This window comes from Acinonyx jubatus, chromosome A3 (genome assembly GCF_027475565.1).
Source record: "Acinonyx jubatus isolate Ajub_Pintada_27869175 chromosome A3, VMU_Ajub_asm_v1.0, whole genome shotgun sequence".
Lineage (NCBI taxonomy): Eukaryota > Metazoa > Chordata > Mammalia > Carnivora > Felidae > Acinonyx > Acinonyx jubatus.
Window position 1 is genome coordinate 34292793 of NC_069388.1, and position 27524 is coordinate 34320316.

The 27524-nt window shown below is 39.5% G+C and overlaps 1 protein-coding gene across 16 annotated transcripts in view; it reads left to right on the forward strand.

The window, feature by feature from the left end:
* The window catches only part of PLCB4 (phospholipase C beta 4), a 415996-nt gene that overhangs the window by 24189 nt on the left and 364283 nt on the right, over positions 1 to 27524 (forward strand). For 9 of the 16 annotated variants that reach the window (XM_053200245.1, XM_053200251.1, XM_027069585.2 and 6 more), the window contains exon 2: positions 8535 to 8589. The exons of 6 other annotated variants lie outside the window; for them this stretch is intronic. The gene's annotated coding sequence lies outside the window, so the exon portion shown is untranslated. Of the gene's footprint in view, positions 1 to 6803; positions 8590 to 27524 lie in introns of those variants that run through there. One more of the 16 variants, XM_053200241.1, reaches the window with a different exon arrangement.

Here is a 27524-nt window from a genome sequence, read left to right on the forward strand (position 1 = left end):
GTCCTAATGTGATAGAAAGCTTGGAGTTTTAAGCAAGATATTTAAAAGAAGTTGTGTACAGAGTTATACTTTATTTCCAGACACTGTCTTTGTAAAAGTAACTTCATTATCTTTTTTCTTTCATAATGAAGCTTGTCTATTAAAATCATTAGCCTTTGGTGAAGAGTGAATACTTAAATTTTTTTTTAACATTTATTTATCTTTGGGAGAGAGAAAGAGAGATAGAGAGTGCCTGAGTGGGGGGAGAGTGGGGGTGGGCAGAGAGAGGGAGGGAGACAGACCCAAGCAGGCTTGGCATTGTGAACACAGAACCCAATTTGGGTCTTGAACCCAGAAACTGTGAGATCGTGAACTGAGCTGAAATCAACAGTCAGCTGCCCGACTGAGCCATCCACGTGCCCCAGGAGTGAATACTTCAAAAAATAACTTTACAGAAGAAAAACTGAGTGATATAGAGTTATTTAATTGAGAATACTATTTTTTTTCTGTGTCAGGGGAAAGTATTGAAAGGGGTTAGCTTAAAAAAAAAGAGTATGTCCTTTTTTTTAAATTTTATTTTTTAAAAATTTACATCCCAATTAGCTAGCATACAGTGCAACAGTGATTTCAGGAGTAGATTCCTTAATGCGCCTTACCCATTTAGCCCATCCCCCCTCCCACAACCCCTCCAGTAACCCTCTGTTTGTTCTCCATATTTAAGAGTCTCTTATGTTTTGTCCCTCTCCCTGTTTTTATATTATTTTTGTTTCCCTTCCCTTATGTTCATCTGTTTTGTCTCTTAAAGTCCTCATATGAGTGAAGTCATATGATATTTGTCTTTCTCTGACTGACTAATTTCACTTAGCATAATACCCTCCAGTTCCATCCACGTAGTTGCAAATGGCAAGATTTCATTCTTTTTGACTGCCGAGCAATACTCCATTATATATGTATATACCACATCTTCTTTATCCGTTCATCCATCGATGGACATTTGGGCTCTTTCCATACTTTGACTATTGTTGATAGTGCTGCTATAAACATTGGGGTGCATATGTCCCTTTGAAACAGCACACCTCTGTCCCTTGGACAAATACCTAGTAGTGCAATTGCTGGGTCGTAGGGTAGTTCTATTTTTAATTTTTTGAGGAATGTCCATGCTGTTTTCCAGAGTGGCTGCACCAGCTTGCATTCCCAAAAGAGTATGTCCTCTTAAAGATAATCCAGCCATTATTTGGAAAAAGATTCAGCATCCTTATACTAAATTATGATTTTTTCCCCCAAAGATCTATGTATGGAAAAAATTTCAAATATACCTAATAACTAATGAAAAGGGAGAGGAAAAATTGGGAATGTGTTTTATCACATAATAACTATCCCAATTGAAGTTTTTAAAAAAATGGGTAGAGGGGCGCCTGGGTGGCTCAGTCGGTTAAGCATCCGACTTCAACTCAGGTCACAATCTCGCGGTCCGTGAATTCGAGCCCCGTGTCGGGCTCTGGGCTGATGGCTCAGAGCCTGGAGCCTGCTTCGGATTCTGTGTCTCCCTCTCTGTCTGCCCCTCCCCCATTCATGCTCTGTCTCTCTCTGTCTCAAAAATAAATAAACTTTAAAAAAAATGGGTAGAATCCATTTCTAGATGTCCTGATGAAAATCATGACTTACAAAATACTCTGTATTGTTTAAAAATCAGTAGAAATGTTAACCTGAAATGGCAGAACAGAGAAGCTCATGTTTAGTCTAATGCACTGTGGTTCACTTTTCCATCTATGCACGTATATCATAGACTGTGCACATATTGTGTAAAAATAATTACCAAATGTTTCGGGGGTGGTGAGTCTATTTCTCCATCAGAATTTATGAAGTTGTTAAATTGGAGTCATAACAGTTTATTTCATTAAGATGTTTACTGGATAAATATTTTCACCAAATTTTCATCAACTTCAAGGAGGAATTATTTATTCAGTGAAAAGTGTTAGTAGTCTATTGCAAAATTTACCTATTTTTAAAATTCTTTCTGCAGTAGATTTTTTTTTTCTCTTTTGGTTCAAATGAGCCTATTATTTTAACTGCTTCAATATATCTGATATCTTGTATGCTTAGAAACGATAGGTGTTATGCCCACCTGCCAACCAGTCTCTAAGATCTTGGGGCCATATGATCTATTAATGTGCCCTGGAAAGAGTAGCTCATGTGTGTCCCTATGTGGGTGGGGGTGTGGGGGCTATTGATTTCTGAGAGAAGCTGAAGCCATCGACTCATGGGTTTATTTTGCATCATTTCTAGGTCATATAAGTACATAGTACCTTGTTTTTAATATGCCATGTGTATAGAAATTTGGTAATTCCTTACAGCTGTAAGATGAGCTAGAGAAGGTCACTGTCTGTGTCATGCCAAACCACGTCAGATTTCTGACATGGACAAGAAATAATTGTGCTTGAGGTTACAGTGGACCCTTACTTACCCTGCGTGTGCTTTTGAGGCCATGAACTGAAGGTTCTTGTGACTGTTACCTCGGCTAATGTGTACATTTTATAAACAATATTTGAGTAAAGATCAGAGAGAGGAAGCAGCATGGTACAGCAGAAAAGTGAGAGCTGACCTTTTTGGGTTTGAATATCAAGTCTGCCTTTTACTAGATAGATACGTGGCCTTAGGTGAGCTCCTTAGCTCCTTATGAACTTGTCCCTGTCTGAAAGGGGAGCCCCCAGTAACTAACTGGTGGGTCATGAAGGTTACGAAATAGTGGCTGCAAAGTGCCTAACACATTGTCTGGCTTATCTAGCTACTTCTTGAGTGTAGTTCTTTCATTTCTCTAGACATTTGACAGTTGAATATGTCATGTTGGGTCAGTTGAACAGTTCATACCATCATTGTATTTCTAGAAATGATGCTCACAAATATTTTTTTAATAAGGATTGCATGAGGGGAAAGTGGGTGATGGGCATTGAGGAGGGCATCTGATGAGCACTGGGTGTTGTATGGAAACCAATTTGACAATAAATTATATTTAATTAAAAAAAGAAAGAAAAAATATATTTAAAAAATACTGTAAAAAATTCATACAGTAGTACATTTTACAGTAGTACCATCCCCATGCTTACTTCTATTCTGTCTGGAAGCGATCACTGCTGTTAATTTCAAAAAAATGTTTAAATATACACAAAATCTTAATTTCTTTTCTTTTCCGGTTTTTCTTCATGTCCTTCCTCCTTTTCTTCCTCTGGCTATTGCCCTCTGACTGTCTCCAGGTTATTCATGTTAATTATGTAAGAAGTAGCCTTTGCTGTTATCCCAGAGAAAAACAAATATATTTACTCATGAACTCTCATACAGACAATATATTAAAAAATCATGTTCAGGGTGTTTTAAATTATTATCTTACAAAATTACGACCATGTTATGTGCATTTTTCTGCATTTTTTTTTGCTCATTCAGCAATATCACAGGAAAACATCAAACCATTTGTCAAAGCCATCATTGCTTATTTTACATGGGTGAATATTTCCCATTCTGTGACTATATTAATTATTTAGTGAGTTTACTGTTAAAGTACTCTGTATTTTTCCCCATCTTTGGCCATTAAAACATTTCTACATCAAAAAAAAAAAAGGATTGCATACTTTTCATAAAGTCTCTTGGTAATGTGTAGTTTTACCTATTCATTCATTCGGTACTTGTCAGTACTTGTTACATGCCAGCTTTCCTCAGCTCTAGGATTTTATGTTTTATCAAGAGAGGTCAATCTAAGAGAAATGACTAGAATTTTAAGTTCCACAGAAAGTACATCGCTAAGGCTCTGTGGAAGCACAGAGTAAAGGCATCTGAACTAGGATGCAGGGCAGCCCTTCAGCCCTCAAGATGTATCCTCCTGTTCCTGTTTTCTGTTTTTTAGAAATGTTTCCTTTTTTTAAAAATTTTTTTAATGTTTATTTTGTTTTAGAGAGACAGAGAGAGAGAGAGACATTGTGTGAGTCGGGGATGGCCAGAGAGAGAGGGAGACACAGAATCCAAAGCAGGCTCCAGGTTCTGAGCTGTCAGCACAGAGCTAGATGCGGGACCGAACCCACCAACCGCGAGATCATGACCTGAGCCAAAGTCAGCACGTAACCCACTGAGCCAGCCAGGTGCTCCTGAGATGTTTCCTTTCTGATGTTGAATTTAGTTAGCCATACCTCTAAGTATTTCCTTTTCTTTGTTGAGACATACAGATTTTGTAGATAGTCTTTAGGTAGAGCATGTTTCATTTCTTGATCACTGGAATAACATTGCTCTCTTTTTTGGCATCTTTTAATTTTATGTATTTTTAAAAATTTTTGTATCCCTGACAGAGTGAGGTGGTCCACAGGAGGGTGCCGTGTGGCTTGGTAGAATGACATGGCCTGTTGTTTGCTGATGGTTTTCCTCATGACTGCTCACCCTCAAGCTTGTTGCCTTTTAGTATGAGGCATGCTCTTAATGAGTGGAAACTGTTGATGAGTCAGCAATAGTTCCATGACTGTGTTATTGGATAGTTCTGTGGAGCATCAGTCAGTGGAAATAGGAGGGGCTTTGAGAACATAGCATGGGGTGGGGGGGGGATGAATCGTATCTCCTGTTAGAATATTTTTGGCTGTGAGTTACAGAAAATGGCAACTTGAACCAGCAGAGGTTTGTCATTCCTAACATCAGATGCCAGTTTAGGAACCTAAGCATTTTGGGCAGGTGTAGCATCTCAGCAAAGCCACAAGAGAACCGGGTTCGTTCTGCTTTCTTTCTACTCATTTTTTGTCTGCCTTTTGTTCTTGTGGTTGTGAGATGGCTCTACACCTCCCAGTAGCTATTCCCAGGAAAGAGGGAAGGGAATGGGTTCATGTAATGAGAACAGACTTTGTTAGAGCCCTTTCTTTCACATCTCATTCGTCAAAACTGTGTCACATGCCTACTCCTAGCTGCAAGGGAGTCTGGGGCACAAACCATTTTAGCCTGGCATATTGCCGCCTACAAGAAAATTAAGGTTATGCATGTTGGTTAGACAAATAGCCATAACTGCTATACCTGAGGATTTTATTTCTAAAAAAATTCTAATTTTATTTCTAATGACCTTAGGTTGAGATTTCATGATTGGTAGGTATTAGTTGCCACCTCATTCATGCATTTATTTGACAAATATCTATTAAATGCATAATTAAATGCCATTCCTAATTGAATAAAATATGAAAAATTTCTGAGTATGGATGTAAGCTAGTGAAAGTTTTTCTTAGCTTATATGTAGTAAATCGCTGGAACTGTGATGTTTCAAATTGAAAACAAGTGGATTTTGTTTAGCTGACCTCCATCATGCAACTTGTTAATAATTATTACCCACACACTCCCTTCTCTAACCCTTGATCATTTTGCTGATAAATTTGGAAGCCTGCCCCATAAGCCCGAGTTGCTCTGGTTTTCCCATAATACTCCCTTTTCCAGCTTTTATGTGCTTACCCATTAAGTCAGACAAATTTCCTTTTCAGAATTTGGCATTGTTTCTTCATTGGAAAGGAAACAGATAGTTTTAGGCCAGGAAAACTTAAAAAGGAAAATAGAAAACTATCAGCTTCTTTAAAAAAAAAAAAAAAAAAAGATCAAATCTCGTGTTAGGATTTAGTGTTGGTCTTGTGCTGTTCTGTTCAGAGGGAGCCAAAGTTTGTTATTGCCCCTGGTTCATCTTTGGAGAAGACTTGGTAAAGCTTTACACATGTTCTTTTCCCAAACTATGATATAAATCCTGCTTTTTAATTTATGTCCAGTGTCAGATTTTCAATAGTGGTGTCTGGCAGGGTCAGTAAGTCAAATTCTGAGGCTGTAACGATGATTTTACTTGGCATGTGAGTTTCCCTGCTTATTGTGAAAGCTGCGACTACCCTCATATGACCCTCCTAGTCTCTTTCAAATTCTAGCCGCATGAGTAGTGAGTCGTATGAGTGCCCATCTCTTGGCTGTTCCCCAGGAACAGTTCAGTCAGCTACATCAGTGGGTTGCAGATCTGATAGTTTATATCTGCAAACCCAAAATTTATACCAATAGAATCCCTCTGTCTGTCTCTCTCTTTCTCTTTTAATGATCCCCTCTTGGATCTTAGTTACAAAGATTTTTAGTTCATGGAACAGATCGCATTGATATTAATTATAGGTCATCTATTTTCCTACTTCTTTTAATCAAAGTCATACTTAATGAGCAACAATGTCTGACAATCCTGAGAAAAGCCATGCTTCTATGTTTCTGTCACTTAATTAAAAGCAGAGATACTTGAAATAATAATAAAAAAATAAGTTTATGGTAGGTAAGTACATATTTGTTATTTGGCTTTTAAAATATTTAAAGAAAGATTCAAGGCCATTATTACTTCATTAATAAAATTGTAACTGAAGGCTTTTCATCTTTTCTCGTGTGTTATTTAATTTAAAATTTTTAAATTTATTTCCCTTTTTTGATGAAGGGTGTTTGGAAAACAGGAAGATTGTGATATTTATGCTCTGTGCATTTCTGTTTGTCATATTTTCACATATAACTTTAATTAGATGACCATGATTTAATATTTTGTTATGGAAAATTTAATTATAATGTAAAAGTAGAGCAAATATTACAATGAACCTTCATGTATCCTTCATTGAACTACCACAAACTCACTGATGCTTTTTTGATTTGTTACCTCTCCTTGTCCAAACCCTGACTGGATTCTTTCAAAGCAAATCCTAGGTACCTTCTTGTTTCTGGGTGGCCAGTTTTATTATTTATTTATTTATTTATTTATTTATTTATTTATTTATTTTTTTATTTATTTGATAGAATGCGTGTGAGCAGGGGGCGGGGCAGAGAGAGAGAGAGAGAGAGAGAGAGAGAGAGAGAGAGAATCTCAAGTTGGCTCTTTGCCCAGCACGGAGCCCGACGCGGGGCTTGATCTCATAACCATGAGATCATGCCCTAAGCTGAAATCGAGAGTTGGACGCTTAACTGACTAAGCCACGCGGGTACCTCTGGATGGCCAGTTATGAACTGAAGATCTATGAGGACCTCCATACAGTTGTTACTGGGCCGTAGATTATGATTTGGCTCAGCCTGTGCATGTTGAACCATGTTTCTGAATCAATCGTGATTTGTCCTGGCTTTTTGTTGTTGTTGCCAGCAGAGTTTACCTGCACCTATAAGACCTTAGGTAATTTCAGAAAACAGAATAGGCAGCTGTTACCCTAACTGTCCTGTGTTGGTAGTGAGAGAGCCAAAGTAATGCTGTTTCTAAAGTGAAGAGAAGCAGGAGAGACAAGGCCCCAGATGCTGGCAGACTTTGGGAGTCCATGTAGGGATTTGGTATTGCTTCTAAGGAGAGACGTTCTGGAGCTAAGTGTGACTAAGATGGTGGTACTCAGGAAGGGCATATCCAGGTATGGATGTGGTTACAGGATTCACATGCCTTTCAGCAAGATTTCTTACTTTAAAGGGGGTTTTTATTGTCTGAAAAAAGGGTGACAGCTGGAATGAGCACAGGCTAATCTAGGGAGTCCCCATCCAATGTGTGTGTATGAGTGATTCCATTTACTCCGGAGCGTGATCTCCGTGAATTAAATGCATTGGCAGTCATTCCAATTTTTGGAGTTCTTTTGGGTTAGAAATTGTGGTCATTGTTTTTCAAAAACTCTCCATATCATTATCCCCACTGGGAGTTACATTGCTTTACACATGGAATCTAATGTATCAGGGTCAGAGTCACAATTACATTCGTGTGGATGTGATTCCATTGGCTGTTTTAATTAGATTTGGTTGAAACAGTTTAAGGAGTAGATGATTAACTTAGACTATAAACCTTTTACTTATTTGGACTTCAGTATATAAAGTTAAAATATTGGAATACTTTAATCTTTGCCAACAAGTAATTTTGAAGAGAAAAATCATATTTAGTATTTATTAGGGACTAGCAGGTTTTCTATGTCAATTATTTATTGAAAATAATAAATGTAAAATGAAATCACAGCAATCTTATTTTGATTTAGTTTCCTTTATATATTTTTCTTGATCTAAAAGTCTTAGCTAAGAAATACAGAGCCTGTAAATATGGCTTATTAGCTTGGAAAATAAAAAGTATACAACAGAAGGAAACAGCTGCTTATAATTCTGTTACCTTCTGTTACCTACGCAGGCTATTACAACTTCTTCACCTCATTTCCCCCTTGGAAAAATAGAAACAGGAGTGGAATTTTATACATTTACTTCATGGAATGAAAGTATTGAGTATATGTCATTGGGATAGATGGGAAGTAAATACTTTAATTCTAATTTTGAAAAATTCCTATTTTTATCTATATCCATTTGATTTTATTCATTTGCTCCTCAGAAATCAAATCATTGGAATCAGAATCTTTAAAATATTTCATTTAGAGAGAAATGAAGAAATATTTTAAGTCTAACTTGAAAGATTTCCATTTGTTTAATATTATAAATGGAGGCATAACATAAGGAAATTATACGTTACGGTCTTAAAAGTTCACCTTTGCTTCTTTCTGTTATTAGTGGATGGTCTTTCTTCTTTTCCACCCCCACAGGAAGAGATGGTTACTGTATGATACGGAATCGTGAAACGTGATCTTTCTTAAAAAGGTAGGCGTGTGTGCTTTTTAAAATTAATTTGTGACATTTAAAAAAATGTGTTATCTTGAGTAAATTACCACCCGAGACTACTTAATCAAGAAGCAATTTTTATGCTGCTAATGCATGCCATTGTGAATTGAATTAAAACCTCAGATTCAGCTTTCTAAATTCAATACTGTGTTTCCCAGTCTTTTAAAAGCATGACCGTTTTGAATGAATTGTTGATGTCTATAGCAGTCAATGCACGTGAAGTGTAGTAAGTGAATGTCTTTCAGTAGATCCATTTTAAAAATTGAAATAGATTAATTTCAGCCTATCTTGATGAACTATGTTCCTCTTTTTTCAGTGGGTGACTTCATTGTAGGAAGCCCAGAGTTTGGAAGTATAAAATGGTCTGTGGCTCAATCTGTCATATCTTATGTTTTCTTCTGTGAGACTTCGTTTTCAGAGTGTGGATTGTGATTTGCGTGATACTATGTTAGACCTTGATCTTCTTTGAAGCTAGAATAATAATTGGGCTTAACTGCTACATAAATAATTTATATTATACATCTTGATACTTTACAGCTGTAATGAAATTGTGGGCATTCTTAGGTTTATGGAGCTTTTTGTAAACTATGGAGTCTCCAGGAGGTGTCTAGATTTCATGGGCTGAGCTCCAAAACTAGCAGTTGCTTTTGTTTTCATCCGGTACCTTTTACTCTGTAATGTGAACCAACATCGGCCAGCTCCCCTGTTCTAAAAGGTTCTCAGGAAAAGTGGCATGTCCTGAGAGGTCCTTGGAGACATGAGTTATGGTGGGGTCTGATGGGGCTGTCACCCAAACCACAGGATCTCCTCATAGGTTTTGGGATGTTCCAAGATCACAGAAGTCAAACCTGACTTTGTGCCGTTATCCTTCTATGTCAGTTTCCTCTCCAACTGTAAGATTTTAGTTCTTTGGTCATTTCTGAGCAGAGAGGTTATAGTGTGGAAACATTTCTCCCCATTTTACAATCACAGACTTGTGGTGTTAATGGCATCTTCTTCATTCTTCCATCTGCTTCACAGAAGTGACTTTTCATCTTCAGGGCACCTGGGTGGCTCAGTCAGTTAAGCATCTCTTCTCTTGATTTTGGCTCGGGTCATGACCTCACAGTTTGTGAATTCAAGGCCCACATCAGGTTCTGAGCTGTCAGCTTGGGTTTCTCTCTCTCTCCCTCTCTCTCTGCCCTTCCCCTGCTTGCTCTCTTACTCTCTCTCTCTCAAAGATAAATAAATAAGGGTGCCTGGGTGGCTCAGTTGGTTAAGCATCCAGCTTCAGCTCAGGTCATGATTTCATGGTTCATGAGTTCGAGCCCCTCGTCGGGCTGTGTGTGGGCTCTGTGCTGACAGCTTGGAACCTGGAGCCTGCTTCCGATTCTGTGTCTCTCTCTCTCTCTGCCCCTCTCCCACTCCTGCTCTGTCTTTCTCTCAAAAATAAAGAAAAACATTATAAAAAAATAAATAAACTTAAAAAACAAAAGTCACTTTTCACCTCCAGCTTAAAATGAACTTGTCCAGAACATGGCCAGCTCCAGTCTGGGAACCACTCAGTAAATGTTTGCTTTAAATTTTTTTCCTCAAATTATTTCTTTAGATTTTGGTTTCCAAGTTGACACAGAGAAATGAGTTAATCAGAGAGTGAGTGTATTTTTGACAAAATGATGATAGGAAGAGAGCTGATGAACATCATATTGCTGTTGAGTTATAACAGTACACTTTTAGGAAACCCAAATTGTAAGACCTTGATCTTCTTTGAAGCTAACAGGATGATCGAGCTTAAGTACAGCATAAATAATCTATATTGTACATCTGCTATCAGATAGATGTTGAAAATATTTGACTGCCATGCATTAGGAAAGTTACTTTTTCTCATTCTCCATTACTAATCCAAAGCCCCTCTTGTGAACAGAGACCCTCATTTGTGCCACATATCATCACAGATCTGCTGACCACTTAGGGATGTGTCTTTAGAAGAGGTCTCCTAACCTGTGTGGGTCATGGAGCCCAGGATGCTGTGGGATATTGTAAGATGTCCTAGAGTCTATGGTAATATCAAGGATTGCTCATGTATTCAATAAATTACCATCTCCTGTGTTTTCTATCTACATAGCTGCTATCATGATGAAGAAATATGCATGAATATAAAGTATTACTGACTTACGAGGAGCTTTTTTTTACTCTAATGGGTTTTCTTAATAGGAGTTAAAGCACCACTCTTATAAATGGTTAATAATGTGTTTTGACATGAAAAATGGGTCACTGTAATCAGAGACATTGAGAAACATTGTTCTAGAACATAGTGAAGGTACCTAAATCAAGGTAGGGTTGAACCCATGATCTAACCAAAACGGAGCCAGAATGAATGTTCTTCAGTAGTTATGGGAAAGAAATATCCACATTTTTTAAAAAGATACTAGATAAGGTTACTTGGGGCAGTGGATTGGTTAGACACCACCAGAAAGGCTAGTCTGCACTGTCAGGTACGGATAGCCCGAAGCCACGTGTGGTTATTGAAACCTAAATTTGTATCTATCTATCTATCTATCTATCTATCTATCTATCTATCTATCTATCTCTATCTATCTATCTATCTATCTCTATCTATCTATCTATCTATCTTCAACGAGGGCTTGAACTTATGCTCCTGAACTGAGATCAAGAGTTGGATTCCCAACCAAGTGAGCCATCCAGGCGCCCCTAAATGTAAATTTTAATGAAGAAAATTAACAGTTGAGTTCATCATTGACACTAGTCACAGTTCAAATGCTCAGTGGCCACATGTGGCAAGAGGCTACATCCTGGACAGCGCATAGATAGAACCTTTCCATCATCACAGGAAGTTTTTTAGGCAGTGTTGGGGATGATGGTCCATACTTTTGTAGCTTCGCCCATGAGGTCCTGCCACTGAGTGGACATAAAGCCTGGCTTGCCTTATAGAATCTTGGGGGATTTTATGGACATGAATTCCCTCGTGCACGACTGGAAAAGAAAATTGTTCTCCCCATATTCTTTTTCCAGTTTTCTCTCTCATGGCCGCTCCCATTCCATGACAACCAACAGGGGTCTGTGTGCATTTGATTTGTTAATATTTTATTGTGTCTGTAATAGACCTTTGTCACTACTGGGGCTGCCTGGCATCTGAATCCTTTTCCTGAATTTAGGGGAATCCATCATTGTGTGAAGCTGGGTGGGTGAGAGTACCCTGTTCTTAATTTCCCAAACAGATACTCCCGTGTTTGTGTTTTTTTTGGACTTCTGCCAGCTAGAGGAAGCACAGGTCTTAAGGTCTGCCAAACCTGGGACTGTACCCCCTGGCTTGAGTGATAACTCAGTGAGGCAGAAGGTGCTTTAGAATTCTCCCCATCCCTGATGCAGTCAGCAGCCCTAGTGGCTGTGGACAGAGCCAGCTGTGGTGACCAGGGCCAGTGGCCTTGGTGGTAGGTGTGACAGAATCGACTGTGGAGAATGAAAGAGAAATGAGGAAAACCGCTTTTCTGCATATGTAAATAGTTTCACCTGTTCCAGCGGCCATCCCCCTCTGCGTGGAGTAATGATAACAAGGTAACTAAAGAGCATCCAGAGAACCAGAAATCAGTGATTCCATAAATTAGCCAGGACACAAGTAAGATATTCTGATCTTCTTTTATGGAAAGAAATACTTTCATTATCCTTACCTGAAAGAATACATATATAAGAATTATGGACACCTCACTTTGTGTTAGTAGTGGGACAACTCTTTTTTATTATTTTTGGTAGAGATTGGTGTTTGTAATTCTGTTTCTTTACACTGAGAATCTAATCAAAACTGTTGCATGTGAAAATCACATTTTTGATTCTTGCCAGCTAGGTCGATTGGCCTGTTTTACTTGTTTCCCAGAATAAGTAGACTGTGGCATGTTGTTTTACGTTGTGTTTGAGCATATAGTCTGTTCCTCTTGTGTGCTGCTTCCTCACTTTGAGGCACACAGCAGCTGTGTGACCATCTGTGTCAACATGGGTGTCAGAACTGGGACAAGGCTTCTAAACCCCATGTTCTACCTTCGTTCTTCCTCTGCTTGGATGGAGATGACCATGGACTGTAGTGGATGGTGAGGGAGACAGGACTGAAGAAATCAGGTCTATATTGTTGTGTGAAGAAGCACTCTTCCCTAGCCAGGAACACCCACATATTCTTGAATAGAAAATCGCTGATGGCAATATTTGCAGTCTTTCGCAGTAACAACCGTATGCAATGGAAGAAGGAGCATAAATTATGTGAGCATGAGAGAGAGAGAGAAAATTAAACTTCTTTTGTGTTGAGAGTTTGTATATTTTTGGATCTATTTGTTACAAAAGCTGACATTACTCTTGTGTGCCCTCATTCAGCACATAAATATCATTATTTCTTATCAGTTAATTAACTGACATTTTTCCTTGTTAGTTGCCCTTTATCTGCCTCTCCACTGAATTATTAGCATAGGTTATGTACGTAGTTATGACGAGGCTGTGGAAGAAGGTAGGGCACGTATTTCCCCACATTGCCTCATATTGCTTACAGATAGACCTAAGAGCCAGAAGACAGCTTAATTCTTCATTGGAAAAACAATTTGCCAGTTTTATAAAATGTAGATTCAGCATTTTGAGTGAGTTTTTTAGCCATGAGGATTGTAGTGCCTGAGTATCCAAGTTCAGTGACTAATTTTTGCTTCATTAACGTGTAGAAAATCTTTTATTCATTTATTTATTTTTGAGAGAGAGTATGTGTGAGTGGGGGCAGAGAGAGATAGAGAGAGAGAAAGCATCTCAAGCAGGCTCCATGCTGTCAGCACAGAACCTGACGTGGGGCTCGAACCCACAAACTGCGAGATCATGACCTGAGCCAAAATCAAGATTTGGACATTAACCGACCGAACCACCCAGGCACCCCTGTAGAAGATTTCTGACAGTCTTATTAGGAAGCATTTTTCCAGGCTTAAGGGTTTCAGGTAGGCTGTAGAGATAGTGAAGGTGGAAAGGATGCTCTGAAATTATCTCAGTTTAATGTGATGCTCATTCAAAAGTTTCAAATGTGGTGGTTCAAGAGATTATCCATTTTGTGTTTGGCATGATGTGTGAATGATTGGTGGGCAGAGATGAGGCATTAGGGATTTAATGTTTCTGTATTGTAGTTTACTGTGTATTAACTAATAAAATTTTCCTCTTCTAAAATGTGGAAACAGGAACTGTGTACTTTGTGAGGTTATTAGTGGAGGTTTTATGCATGCTAATACATTTGAAATGTTTGAGTCCTTTGGGGGAAGAGTGCTTAATAAACACGAATAACTACTTATATCAACAGTTCATTTCTGTTGACTTAAGTACACGGACATTTTTTTTTTCTCTTAATAATGCTGGAGCATCTTAGAAGCAGTATGTAGCAGCTTGAACAAAGTAGAAGACGTTTTTAGTGTCAGCACTGTATAACCTGTCACAGTTGATTCAGTCTCTCCTGCCATATTCTTGACTGTTTAAAGGCACTATTCAGCAGGATTATTATGAACAAAGTAAAAAGTTTGAATGGAAAAAGCCACATGGCTGTCACTTCTACCTAAATTATGAAGGTGATGATATTTAAGTCTAAGACCGTTCCTGTAGGAACCCCACAAACTCATGCCTATTGCTTCCACTCTCCTTAAAGTATGCTCCCCCATTGTACTTTTGAACACATTGGCGCATACTCTGTGCCGTAGTATGGAGTGTATCTCAAACTTTTTGGTCTTAGATCCCTTTATACTCTTAAAAATCAAGAGGGTCTTAAGCTTTACTTTATGTGCCTTAATATCATAATTATTTGCCATATGAGAAAGGAAAAAGGGGACACAAAACTATTTCTGTATCAATTAATTTTAAGTAATAAACCCATCACATAACATAAAAAAATTAAAAAAAAATTTTTTTAATGTTTATTTTTGAGAGAGAGAGATAAAGCACGAGTGTGGGAGGGTCAGAGAGAGAGGGAAACACAGAGTCTGAAGCAGGCTCCAGGCTCTGAGCTGTCAGCACAGAGCCTGATGTGGGGCTCGAACTCACAGACCGTGAGATGATGACCTGAGCTGAAGTCAGACGCTTAGCCGACTGAGCCACGCAGGTGCCCCTAAAAAATATTTTAAAATGGAAAATTAACTACATTTTTCTAAAACAAGATACGTTTCATAAGAAGCATGACACTGTTTATATTTTCGTAAACCTCTCATTTCTGGCTTAATGGAAGATACTTAGATTCTCTTACTTGCTTCTGCAGTCCATCAATGGAGATTTCAAACATGATGAGGCCTCTGTAAACCTCCACCTTGTGAGATAATGGGAATGCAAAAAGGCAAATAATGTCATAGGACCATTATGAAAATAGTTTTGACCTCCTGGCTTCCCTGAGGTGGCAGTAGGCGCCATACTTTGAGAGCTGCTGCTGTGCAAATCCCAAAATTTTGAATCCCAAAAGCCTGTCTTTAGAGATCTCCTGTTTTGTCACATTTGCTGCTTTGTACCAGAAACATTCCCTCCCCCCACCCCGCCCCCCATCCAGTGAATGAGTAAGAAAGCAACGATGAGGACAAAAACATTGTGTAATTTACTAAAACATTCTCTTTTGGTTTCATGGACAGAATGCTGCCTCACCTAGTAACCCAAATGGAAGCATTTGAATTATCAGTACATGTATCTACCCATATTTCTTCAACTGAGTGGTGTCCCTAAGTAATGATAACTAAGATTATGATCGTTTACGTTTGTGATGAGATGGTGGGCCATTCTCAAATATTAGTAAATGTATTTGTCAGACACCGTGACATCTACATAGGAAATCAGTGGCATACGACCAGAAGTAATTATTTATTTATTTATTGCAATGACTTATCACTTGTATTCTGTTGTTTATTACAATAAGTATTTCTGGCCTGCGTGTTTGGAGGTTGGCTGGGGTTTGAATGACCTACGCTAGGCTCCACTGGGCTCAGCTCCAAGCTGTGGGTTGGATTGAGGATTGCTCCTGGTGTCTTTCTCCTGAGACTTGAATGTCGCATGGTCTTCTGCCATAGCAGAAGTGTAAAGAGACCAAGTAGAAACTTGCAGTGTTTCTTAGGGCCTGTCCTTGGAGTTGACCCAGTATCACGTCAAGCTCACATACCATTGATATAGCAAATTGCATGGCAAAGCCCAATATTGATGTGGCAGGAAAATACACTCTTCCAGTGGAGAGTGTGGGGTGGGTAGGGAGAAGAAATTGCTAACTGTGGCTTTCACATATTCTAATTCACTACAATGTGCAATTCTAAATTACTAGTAAATACCTATTTTTACCCAGTTAATTCTTTTTAAAAAAAGGTTTTGTTTGTTTGTTTTTTTGTTTGTTTGTTTTGTTTTGTATTTTATTTTAGAGAGTGCAAGCAGGGGAGAGAGGCAGAAAGAGAGAATACAGAATCCCAGGCAGGCTCAATGCTCAGTGCAGAGCCAATGTGGGGCTCGAACCCATGACCCTGGGATCATGACCTGAGCCAAAATCAACTGACAGACTCACTCAGGTGCCCCTACCTGGTTAATTCTTTTTTAAAAAGGTTTATTTATTTTGGAGAGAGAGAGTGTGAGTGGGAGAGGGTCAGAGAGAGAGAGGGGGACAGAAGATCTGAAGTGGGTTCTGCCCTGACAGCAGCGAGCCCTATGTGGGTCTCGAACTCATGAACCACAAGATCAGTACCCGAGTTGAAGTTGAACACTCAACCAACTGAGCCACCCAGGTGCCCCCCAGCCCCTGCCCCTGGTTAATTCTTAATCAGAAAAATAACTCAGGGGCTAAATTTTAACTTTAGGCTGCCATCTTCCTATTGACTGTGTCTTCAAAGTAGCAGTGGTGTCTAGCCCTTACCCCCTTGTCACAGTTAACTGTTCAAGTTGTTCTTCATGCTATTGATCCGAACTATTGTGAGAACCTCTAAATTGGTCTCTATCCTAGTTACTGTTGCTGTGCAACAAACCACCCTAAACTAAATGCTTAAAACGACAGCAACCTTGAATCTGCAATTAGGGCAGGGATCAGCAGAGAAGGTTTGTCTCTGCTCCTTGTGGCAAATGCTGGGTCTTTGCTAGGTGCTGGAGGATCCACTTCTGAGATGATTCAGTCACATACCTGGCAAGTGGAGCTAGCTGTAGGCTGGGAGCTAAGAACCAGGAACCTCAGATTATCTCCAGGTAGGCTTTCCACAGACCGCTTGAGCTTCCTTAGAGCATGGTGGCTAAGTTGCAAGTGTGAGTGTCCCAAGAGATAGGATGTGAAAAATGTCAGTTTATTTTTTTTTTAAGTTTTTATTTAAATTCTGATTGTTAACATACAGTGTAATATTAGTTTCAGGTGTACAATATAGTGATTCAACACTTCCATACAACACTGGTACTTATCTCAAGTGCATGCCTTGATCCTTATCATCCTCATCACTTCTGTAACCCATCCCCCCACCCACCTCCTCTTTGGTAACCATCAGCTTGCTTTCTATAGTTAAGAGTCTGTTTCTTGGTTTGTCTGTTTTGTTTTGTTTTGTTTTGTTTTTTCCTTTGCTCATTTGTTTTGTTTGTTAAATTCCACGTATGAGTGAAATCCTATGGTATTTGTCTTTCTCTGACTGACTTATTTCTCTTAGCATAATACTCTCTAGCTCTATCCATATCATTGCAAGTGGCAAGATTTCATTCTTTTTTATGGCTCAGTAATATTCCAGTGTGTGTGTGTGTGTGTGTGTGTGTGTGTGTGTATATATATATATACACACACACACATATATATATATACTTCATAGATACTTCTCATCTATGTATTAGTTGATGGACACCTGGGTTATTTCTATAACTTGGCTATTGTAGGTAATGCTGCTATAAACATCGGGTGCATGTATCCCTTTGAATTATTATTTCTGTATTCTTTGGGTAAATACCTAGTAGTGCCATTGCTGGATTGTAGGGTAATTCTGTTTTTAACTGAGGAACCTCCATACTGTTTTTTAGAGTAACTGCACCAATTTGCATTCCCACTACCAGTGCACGAGGGTTCCTCAGAAAGGTGTCAGTTTCTTAAGGTTTGCCTGAGAACAGGTCCAGTGTCACTTCTGCTGGATTTTATCAGTCAAGCAGTCACAAAGTCCAAGTTCAAGGGGAGGGGACATAGACCCCTGTGTTTTAAAACTGTTACACTCTCTGCCTCAGTTCTTCTCAGCTCCAAATTGCCCTGTATTTGCATCCTGCCTCCAGATTCTTCCTAAAGCATAGCTTTATTTGCGCCATAGCTCACCATTTTCTACCAAACAAGAAGCAAATTAATCTTGTATTCAGAATGATCCACTTATCAACCTTTAGCATTCTCTGTGCTCCAGCCAAACTTTGTCTGGTTTTTTTCTCCTCTTGCCTTTGATCATATGGGTTTTTTTTTCTCTCTTTCTAGAATATTATCCCTCTGATCTTTTCACATCCTGACATTCTGTGCTTAAAATAAATGCTACTTTCTCATGAAGATTTCCTTAAGCTCTCCATTATTCTGCAATATGTCTTTCTGCATTCTTCCACAGTAGATTTTAACTTTTAGAGACCTCTCGGTTTCTATCTTATACAAGAATATATGCATGTGTATGTGTTTTATTAAAATTTTTTTTAATATTTATTTTTGAGACAGAGATGATGTGAGCGGGCAAAGGACAGAGAGAGGGAGAGGGAGACAGAGAATCTGAAGCAGTCTCCAGGCTCTGAGCTGTCAGGACAGAGCGTGACATGGGGTTTGAACTCATGAACCATGAGATCACAACCTGAGCCAGAGTTGGACACCTAACTAACTGAGCCACCCAGGCACCCCTATGCAATTTATATACACGAGTAGATTTTATGTACCTCAGAGGAGCTTCATGTTTTTATATATTAATTTTCAGTTGTACCAGTATTTTGAGATGTATGTAACTGCTTGCTTTTCTTTTTTAAATGAATGGATTGAAAGTATGAATGGAATTAACAGACCATGTTTAGACACATGAAAATCTGCTAAAAGCACTATGATTGTTGATTAAGGTTGCTGATTGGCTACAAAATAAGTAAAAAATAGATTGTTGAGTTAATTATGACATCAATGTTAGAAAAGATTTTTGAAGAAAAGATTCCACTTACAATTACAGTGTCATGGTATAGAAGTTGGGAGCAACTTACCTAGACATCTGAGGGACTAAGTGAAGAGAGGTAGAAAAGTCAATTGTAGGACATAAAATCAGTTTCAAATAAGTGGAGAAGGATAGTTTGTTCTTGGAAAGTAAGTTTCAGTACAACAATATAAAAATATCAATTTTGCTTAATTAAAGCACAAACATGATGCAATCAATCCCTATCAAAACTGGGGAACCTGCCAAAATGATTCTGAATACGATCTGGAAGAATGAACCTATAAAACTCTCCCAGAATTATAAGAAATATTAAACAGGGTACCTGCCATCTCAAATATTAAAGAATAGTATAAGTCAGTAATGATTGAACAGAAGTATTGGCACAAGAATATATCAATGAATAAAATACAGAGAGTCTATAGGTAAGTATATATGGTAACTTAGTAAGTGATAGGGTTGGCATTTCAGATTGGAAGGAAAGAGATAAATTATTCAGCAAAAGGTGTTGGGACACCTACCTAGTCATCTGGGAAAATGAAACAGAGTCCCAACCAGACAACTCATTTGAAAATAATTCTAGAGGAAAGAAATTATAAATGTAAAAGGTAAGATATAAATGGATGTGCATAATATATGAGTCGATATTTTTACAATCTTATGGTGGGAAGGGCATCTGTAAGTAGGAAATATGAAGGAAAGTTTCAAAAAAAGAAACTATATACACATTTTAAGTCTTTAATATTTTAGTGTAGTGGAAAACCATCTAAACCATGAAACTTGTTTGCATAACACAGGATCAACAAAAGGCTGATATCCCTAATATACAAAGTGCTCTTACCATAAGCTCTTACAATTTCATCAGTAAGATGAACGTCTTGGGGTGCCTGGGTGGGGTGGCTCAGTCGGTTGAGTGTCTGATTTCAGCTCAGATCATGATCTCACAGTTCGTGGGTTTGAGCCCCATGTCGGGCTCTGTGCTGACAACTCAGAGCCTGGATCCTGCTTCAGATTCTGTGTCTTCCTCTCTCTCTGCCCCTCTCCTGCTCACAGTCTGTCTCTCTCTCTCAAAAATAAACATTAAAAAAAAAAAAGATGAACATCTTAATAGAACTGTGGGGAAAAATATAAACAGGTAATTCATAGGGGCACCTGGGTGACTCAGTTGGTTGAGCGTCTAACTCTTGATTTCAGCCCAGGTCATGATTCCAGGGTTGTGGGATCAAGCCCCACATGCTAAAGGTGGAGTCTGCCTAAGATTCTCTCTCTCCAACCCCCTAACCACCCTCCCAATCGCGCACTCTTTCTCTCTCTCTAAAACAACAAAACAAAACAAAAAGCGGGTAATTCGTCAAATAATGGGTATAGGGCCAGCAAACATGAAAAGGTGTGCAAACCTGCTAGCTATCAAAAGTGCAGATTAAGTCAACACTGGCATATCTCTGTGACCAAAATGATGAAAAAAAAAAAAAAACCAAAGAAAATATGTCTGCAATTGGTAATGGTGTGGAGAAGCAAGTACTATAATTTAGTTTTTCTCAAACTGAGGTGAGGGACCATATGCCTCCACTCTGTTTTTGGCTGATATATTTGTAAAATACATTAAAAATAAATAGTCAAAAAAAGAAAATGAAAAGTTTACAAAATAAACTCTCAAATATATTTCTAGATATAAAATGTTTATCAGATGTAAAATTATTCTATCAAATACCTATACAAGTTTCTAAGTGTTTACTCTCGATTTCTGAACCTACCTGGTGGGCCAGAACTGTTTGCAGTCTGGTACCATTTTGTAGACCATGCTTCGAGAAGTGCTGCTTTCTTGTACTAATGGGAGCATATTTTGGTTCAGAATTTCTGAAGGGAAGATTGGCATTATGTATAATATTTTAAGTGTGCAAACTGTTCTGTTTCTAGAAATTTATTGTAATGTTATAATTAGATAGTTGTGTAAGATTTTTCTATCACTTCCTGTTACATAAAGAAAGGTGGAACACAAATATTTTTCAGTATAGTAGTGGTTACCTAATCATGGTATAATCAAGACTGTGGAATACTGTATAGTCATTATAAATAATTAAGCAAATGTTGTGTATTAAATTTTTTTACTGTAGGAAGTTCAAATATATGTAGGAAGAATAGTATAAAGAATCCCCATACAGGGGCACCTGGGTGACTCAGTTGGTTAAGCGTCCGACTTCGGCTTAGGTCATGATTTCATGGTTCGGGAGTTCAAGCCTCTTGTCAGGCTCTGTGAGGACAGCTCAGATTTTGGAGCTTGCTTCAGATTCTGTGTCTCCCTGTCTCTCTGCCCCTCCCCTGCTTGTACTCTCTCTCTCTCAAAAATAAATAAAACACTAAAAAAAAAAAAGAATCCCCATACAACCATTACCCAGCTTCAACTATTACCCACTCATGACCAAATTTGTTCCTAGCCCTTTGCATTAGATGTGTATTTATTTATATGGAAAGATGATCATGACCTTTTGTAAATAAAAAATAATAGGTTATAGAGGAGTATTTTTTCCACTCATTTAACAATTACTGATTGCATCCCTACCTCAGGAATGGCACTGTTCTAGGAACTGGAGCTTCACAAGTGGACAAAAAGAATTAAAAACTCAGCTTGATTGCTTACATTCTCGTAATGAAGACAGGACAATTAACTAATAAAATTACAGTATGTAGTTAGCGATCATCATTCGGAGAAAGATCAAGCAGTGAAAAGGGAATAAGGAGCATACAGGTGCTGTAGTCTTAGGAAGGATGGACAGAGAATGCCTCCCTGAGAAGGTGGTCTTTGAGTCAAGACCCTGAGCTGCTAAGATAGGGACATGCGACTGTCTTCAGGAAGAGATCCCCGGCTGTTGGGGATGGGGATGGCAAATGCTAACACCCTAAGGCAAAAGTGAGCCTCATGTACATGAGGAAGAGCAGGGAGGCCCCTGTGACTAAGGCAGAAGTGGGCCTTGTGTGTGTGTGTGTGTGTGTGTGTGTGTGTGTGTGTGTGTGATAGAGAGAGAGAGAGAGAGAGAGAGAGGAAGAGAGAGAGGGAGGAAGAGCAGTTGGGGCCCTCGGGCTAAGGTGCAAGTGGGCCTCCTGTATGTGAGGAAGAGCAGGGGGGGTTCCTGGGACTAAGGCAGAAGTGAGCCTCCTGTACATGAGGAAGAGCAGGATGGGTGGGACTAAGGAGGAAGTGGGCCTGGTGTATGTGAGGAAGAATAGGGGGGCGGGGGCCTGTGACTAAGGCAGAAGTGGGCTTTGTCTATGTGAGGAGGAGCAGGGGGGGCCCTGGGACAAAGGAGGAAGCGGGCCTCATGTACATGAGGAAGAAATGAGAAGGCCCGGGACTAAGGTGGAAGTAACAGGCTCCTGTTACTCGTGTACGTGAGGAAGAGCAGGGGGGGTTACTGGGACTAAGGTGGAAGTGAGCTTCGTGTACATGAGGAAGAGCAGGAGGGGTGGCCCTGGGGCTAAGGCAGAAGTGGGCCTCGTGTGTACCTGAGGAAGGGGGGGAAGTGCTGGGACTAAGGAGGAAGTGGGTCTCATGTACATGAGCAAGAGCAGAGGGGCCCCTGGGACTAAGGCGGAAGCGGGCCTCATGTACATGAGGAAGAAATGGGAGGGCAGTCCTGGGACTAAGGAGGAAGTGGATCTCGTGTACATGAGGAAGAATGGAGGGAAGGCCCAGGACTAAGGCGGAAGTAACAGGCTCCTGTTACTCATGTTTGTGAGGAAGAGCAGGGGGGGTTCCTGGGACTAAGGCAGAAGTGGGCCTCGTGTGTACCTGAGGAAGGTGGGGAGGTGCTGGGACTAAGGAGGAAGTGGGTTTCACATACATGAGCAAGAGCAGAGGGGCCCCTGGGACTAAGGGGGAAATGGGCTCCTGTACATGAGGAAGAGTGGGAGGGGGGGGCCCTGTGACTGGATTGAGCTGGGGTGTGGGGACTCCAATGCAGAAGCAGTGGGGGAGACTGTCAAGGACCTCTGTGAACACTTTGGCTCCCACTCTGAGTGAAATTGGGAGCCACTGGAGAGATTTGAACCCAGGAGTGGCATGATGTTGCTTCTATTTTCAAGCACTCACTTTGCTGAATTGAGAATAGAGTGTAAGGGGGCAAGTCCAGAAGGAGGAAAATCAGGTAGCAGGTTATTGTGACAGGCAGGAAGGACATGGATGATACTAATTTGGACAAAGGTGCGAAGGGTAGAAATGGTTCGAAGGGGTCAGACTTTGATCCATTTTGGAGGGAGGGTCATTCAGTCAGATGGATCTGCTCAGGGATTCCACATAGCTTATGAGAAAGGGAGAGGTGGTAAGGGTATTTCTAAGGTTTGGGGCCTGGGTACCTGGGAGGGTGGAGTTGCTGTTTACTAGAAGGGGGAAGACCGCATCACCAGGGGTTTGAAAATGGGGACGATCAGGAGTTGGTTTTGGGTGTGTTAGATTTGAGACTTTCGTTAGACATCCAAATGAAGATGTCCTGCAGACAGTTGGATGTTAGGGTCTGGAATTCAGGGAGAGGCCTGGGCTGAAGGTGTGTATACGTGGGAGGTGTGAGTCTGGGTGAGGTCACTAAAGACGCGAATGCTTGTGGAAAGCTGAGAGGTCTGAGGGCTGAGGCCAAGGCCATTCACCCTAAAGGGCAGAGACACGAGGAGGAATCAATATTAGCAATCAGGGAGAGAGCCAAGGAAGTTGGAGGAAAGGCAAGGGCGTGGGGGTATCTTGGAAGCCAGCTGACAAGTGTTGCAAGGCAAGAGGAGTAAACAGAGGGCTGTCAAAGAGGAGACTGAGATTTGAGCGAACAGAGAGCTCAGAGGAAAGTCTGACCAGTGGGATATGCAGGCTTGGATTCCTTAGTGGTGTGTGAATTGTGAAGCAGGGAGATGATGAGGATGAAGATACTAATTATTGTCATTTTAAGAATTGAAAGGGAACAGTGTCTTCTCATTTCTTTGTCAGGAATGTCAGACATCTACCCTGCCATTAAAATGGAATATAGCAGCCAAAAAAGGAAAGCAAGAAAAAGAAACTAAAATTACTGAAAGACAGTTTTTCCGTGTCCTGTCAGATAGTTTAAATTAATTATAAAGCTGGTTGATGCAGATGCAGCTGCCCAATCTTGGATGACGCTTTAGCAGGGAACATCCGTGGGGAAAAGCCCAGTGAGAAAGTGAAGTCAATTGAGTGAGAGAGAGAATAGCAAAAACCCGGAAAACCTGAGAGGATCGGGAGTGCTTGAAGCAGGTACAGTTTGTTGAGTCTCCAGGAATAAAATACCAGACTCGTAGTAGCTGCTTTTAACACCAGCTTTAGCCTGAATAGACTTGAAAATGTATATACATTCTTTAGGGATGAATCATTTTCTTGACCCTTAAAACGATACACCGTGATCCCCTTCAAGGCAAAGGACCTGTGGACCTGTGTCTCCGAGGCCCTATTACCATGAGTGTGCATAAGATGCCACCCCTAAATGAGTGACAGTAGTTGTGCCAGAGTATCTTCTCTAGGCGTTGATTTGATAAAAAGCTATCACATTTTTGGTAACTTGCTCTAGAGAATATTGATATAAATATTAAAACATTAAAATATAATTTTAGTAGTTGCCCTATTTAGAAAGGAAATCTCAAGATTTCCACTTGTGGGGAATTCATGTGGAGTCTGAATGCACAAGTTTGGGAAATAAAATGATTTTTTTTTTTTTTTTGCAGTGGGCTAAAATGATTGCTGCTTGATTTAATAGACATTTTGAACTCCTCCTCCCCCTGCTCACCCTCCCCCCCCCCGAAAACCACACACAATACACATATTCCAGTGCTTATCAAATTATGAAAGCTGTGTTCAGGTAAAATAACAGGAGTTTTTTTCCCCAGCATCAGCCAAGAGTTATTTCAAAAACAGGCAGAACAAGTTAAAGTGTAAGCCTGATAGAGCAAAGGGAAAGATGTGTGTACCAGGCACAGATGGAGTGAGTTCATTCTCACATAAATATGATCTCCTTGTTCCTCAGGGCCGAGATACCAGTCACTGTCTTAATTGACTCAGGGAATTTTCAGTTAATGCCTCCAAAACCTTAGTCTACTGGAAACTGTCAGGGGATGGATGTTACCCTAGCTAGCAATGACCCTCAGTGGTCTCCATGATGGGTGGGGAGGGGCAGGTTCACTGCTTTCTTCCAGGTTTTAGATTCTGGGCATCCATTGTTTACATTTATGGACAAATTTCAACAGAGAAGCTTAGCAGTGTTTCTGTTATTAATGAACGGATATGTTACTCACCAGAATTCAACTCTTGTCGTGGTGTGTTAATTTCTAGAACATTCTGAAACCCACATAGAAAGTGAAGTCACTGTCAAGGCTAATATATGGTCTTTCAACTATTTTGCTTGGAATTGTATTTTTTAAATTTGCAATAAAAATTACAATTGAAAATATGGAAAATATATATTTGATTGAAAAAATTTATACTGATTAGCATTTATTTCAACAAAATTCGGATTTTTAAAAAATTAAGTTATTTATTTATTTATTTATTTATTTATTTATTTATTTATTTTAAGTAATCTCTACACCCAGTGTGGGGCTCACACTCAAAACCACAAGATTTAGAGTCGCATACTCTTCCGACTGAGCCAGCTGGGTGTCCCAAAACTTGGATCTTTAAAACAAAGGATTTAAATATCTTTTCATTCATATGGGCTTTATGGTCTCAGATACATAGAAATATCTCTCAAGCTATGATTTCTCTTCTATTTACACTGCCTTTTGTGAGGGAAAATAAAGAGACTGAACAGTGTTTAGATTATCTCTACACGTTTAACATTTCTCGCAGAGCTTGCATGTAATGGTTGGCATCTGAGAAAATAAACAGGAAATTAGAGAGGCAGAGGTTCTCCTTCATCTTTTGCCAGGGCTGGACTCCTTGCTTCACTTATTTTCATAGGACACCCGAAATCTGAGAACGGTATTTAAGCTGACCGCATTTCTTTTATAGCTGGTCTACATGTGGCAATCCACAGATTGCCAGATCTTTCTACTTTTCTCCACATTAGCATATTGACATTTGAAGTACCAAATGTACTTTTTATCAATGAGTAGTTTTTTTTTTAATTTTTAAAAAAGTTTATTTATTTTGAGAGAGTGAGTGAGAGAGTGCGCACAAGTGGGGAAGGGGTAGAGAGAGAGGGAGAGAGAGAGAAACCGCACTGTCAGCGCAGAGCCAGATGTGGGGTTCGAACCCATGAACTGTGAGATCATGATCTGAGCTGAAACCAAGAGTTGGATGCTTAACCGACTGAGCTACCCAGGTGCCCATTGAATAGTTTAAATAAAGAAAGTTGAACAGTGTGGCACTTTAATTGTCCTAAAACTACATTTTATTTTCAAGTGATGAAAATTGTAGATGTTGTTACAGAAAATTTGGAAAATTATTATAATCTGAAATTCTGCAACCCATAGATCCCCACTGTTAGTATTTTACTGTCATTCTCTTTACATCTATCCATATTCTTTTTTTTAAAGTTTCATTTATTTAAGCAGTCTCTATACCCCACATGGGGCTCGAATTTATGATCCCAAGATCAAGAGTCACATGCTCTTCTGACTGAGCCAGCCACACTGTTTCCAACTGGAGCTGGTTAAGAACATTAGTGGGTTTTCTGGGTGGGAAATAAAACATTTCCATGGTCACATATGTTGGGTGAATGCCAGGTTGAATAATGTTAGATTCAGCTTTGTCACAGACGCCCTCCTCAGAGTTTGAGCTCCTCAGGATTCTCGTCTACCTGGAACGAACATCTGGTATACCCCTGGACATAGAGCGCACCTACTAACATGGTGCTGGAGTTGTCTTGTAGACAGCAGTGCAGACTGGGCTTTGTTTTTGTTTGTTTTATAAGATTGAGTTCTCATGCTTTTGCAACCTGCTTTTTCCACTTAACATATTATGAATGTTTTTGCACTTTACAAAAGATTGTTCTAAAAATTCCTTTCTCTGTTATTTTTCACAGTGTTTCATTTATAAAAGTTCTGTGTATAAAGCTGGTGCCTGAGCCAGGTGACAGATGATTTCAACCCTTGGTGATCATCTTGAATGATTCTGAGGTGTAAAATGTTTATACTCGTTTCCGCCTTTTGCCCACCTGTTCCCATAAACCTTTAATTTTGGTCAACTGCTGTTGAAGCTTGTGGGTTCACAGTCCCCAAAGTCACAGCTAACTGTTAGCTTTGGAAAGACCTGACAAAAATAGGCTGCCTCTAATGCATAGGGCTCATTTTCTCCTGTTGGTGGGCAATTCATTTAGGAATAGAGTGTTTTATTTATTGTTATTGCAAAAATAGCCTCTTCGAGAAGAATAGCCTCCTCCAAGTAACTCCCACATAATAGATTTTCTTCCGTACAATAATGATTACGTTGATCTAGAATATTTATTGCCTTCCCAAAGTATTTTTTCCACGATGAAGTAGAAATGTACATTTAGTGTTTCTTAAAGCTTGCTAATGGGGAGTGTTACTAGTACCCTTCTTTTGTGGTTGATTATCTAAAGTATTTTTCTACAATTAAAGGCAGACATGTATTTGCCTAGAATTTAGATCAAATGAAAAGTGGGTCTTCATTCTGGAGGTTCCCTTCAGCTATTTCTTGTTTCCTTTATCACAAAAATATCCTTGAATCTGAGCTGAGTCCTTATGACTGTTTTTTATTGTCTAGTTGGAAATTTAAGAATCTAAGGAGAAACATGTTTCTCTGTCAAGACGTGTTTATCTTATGAACAAGAGTTT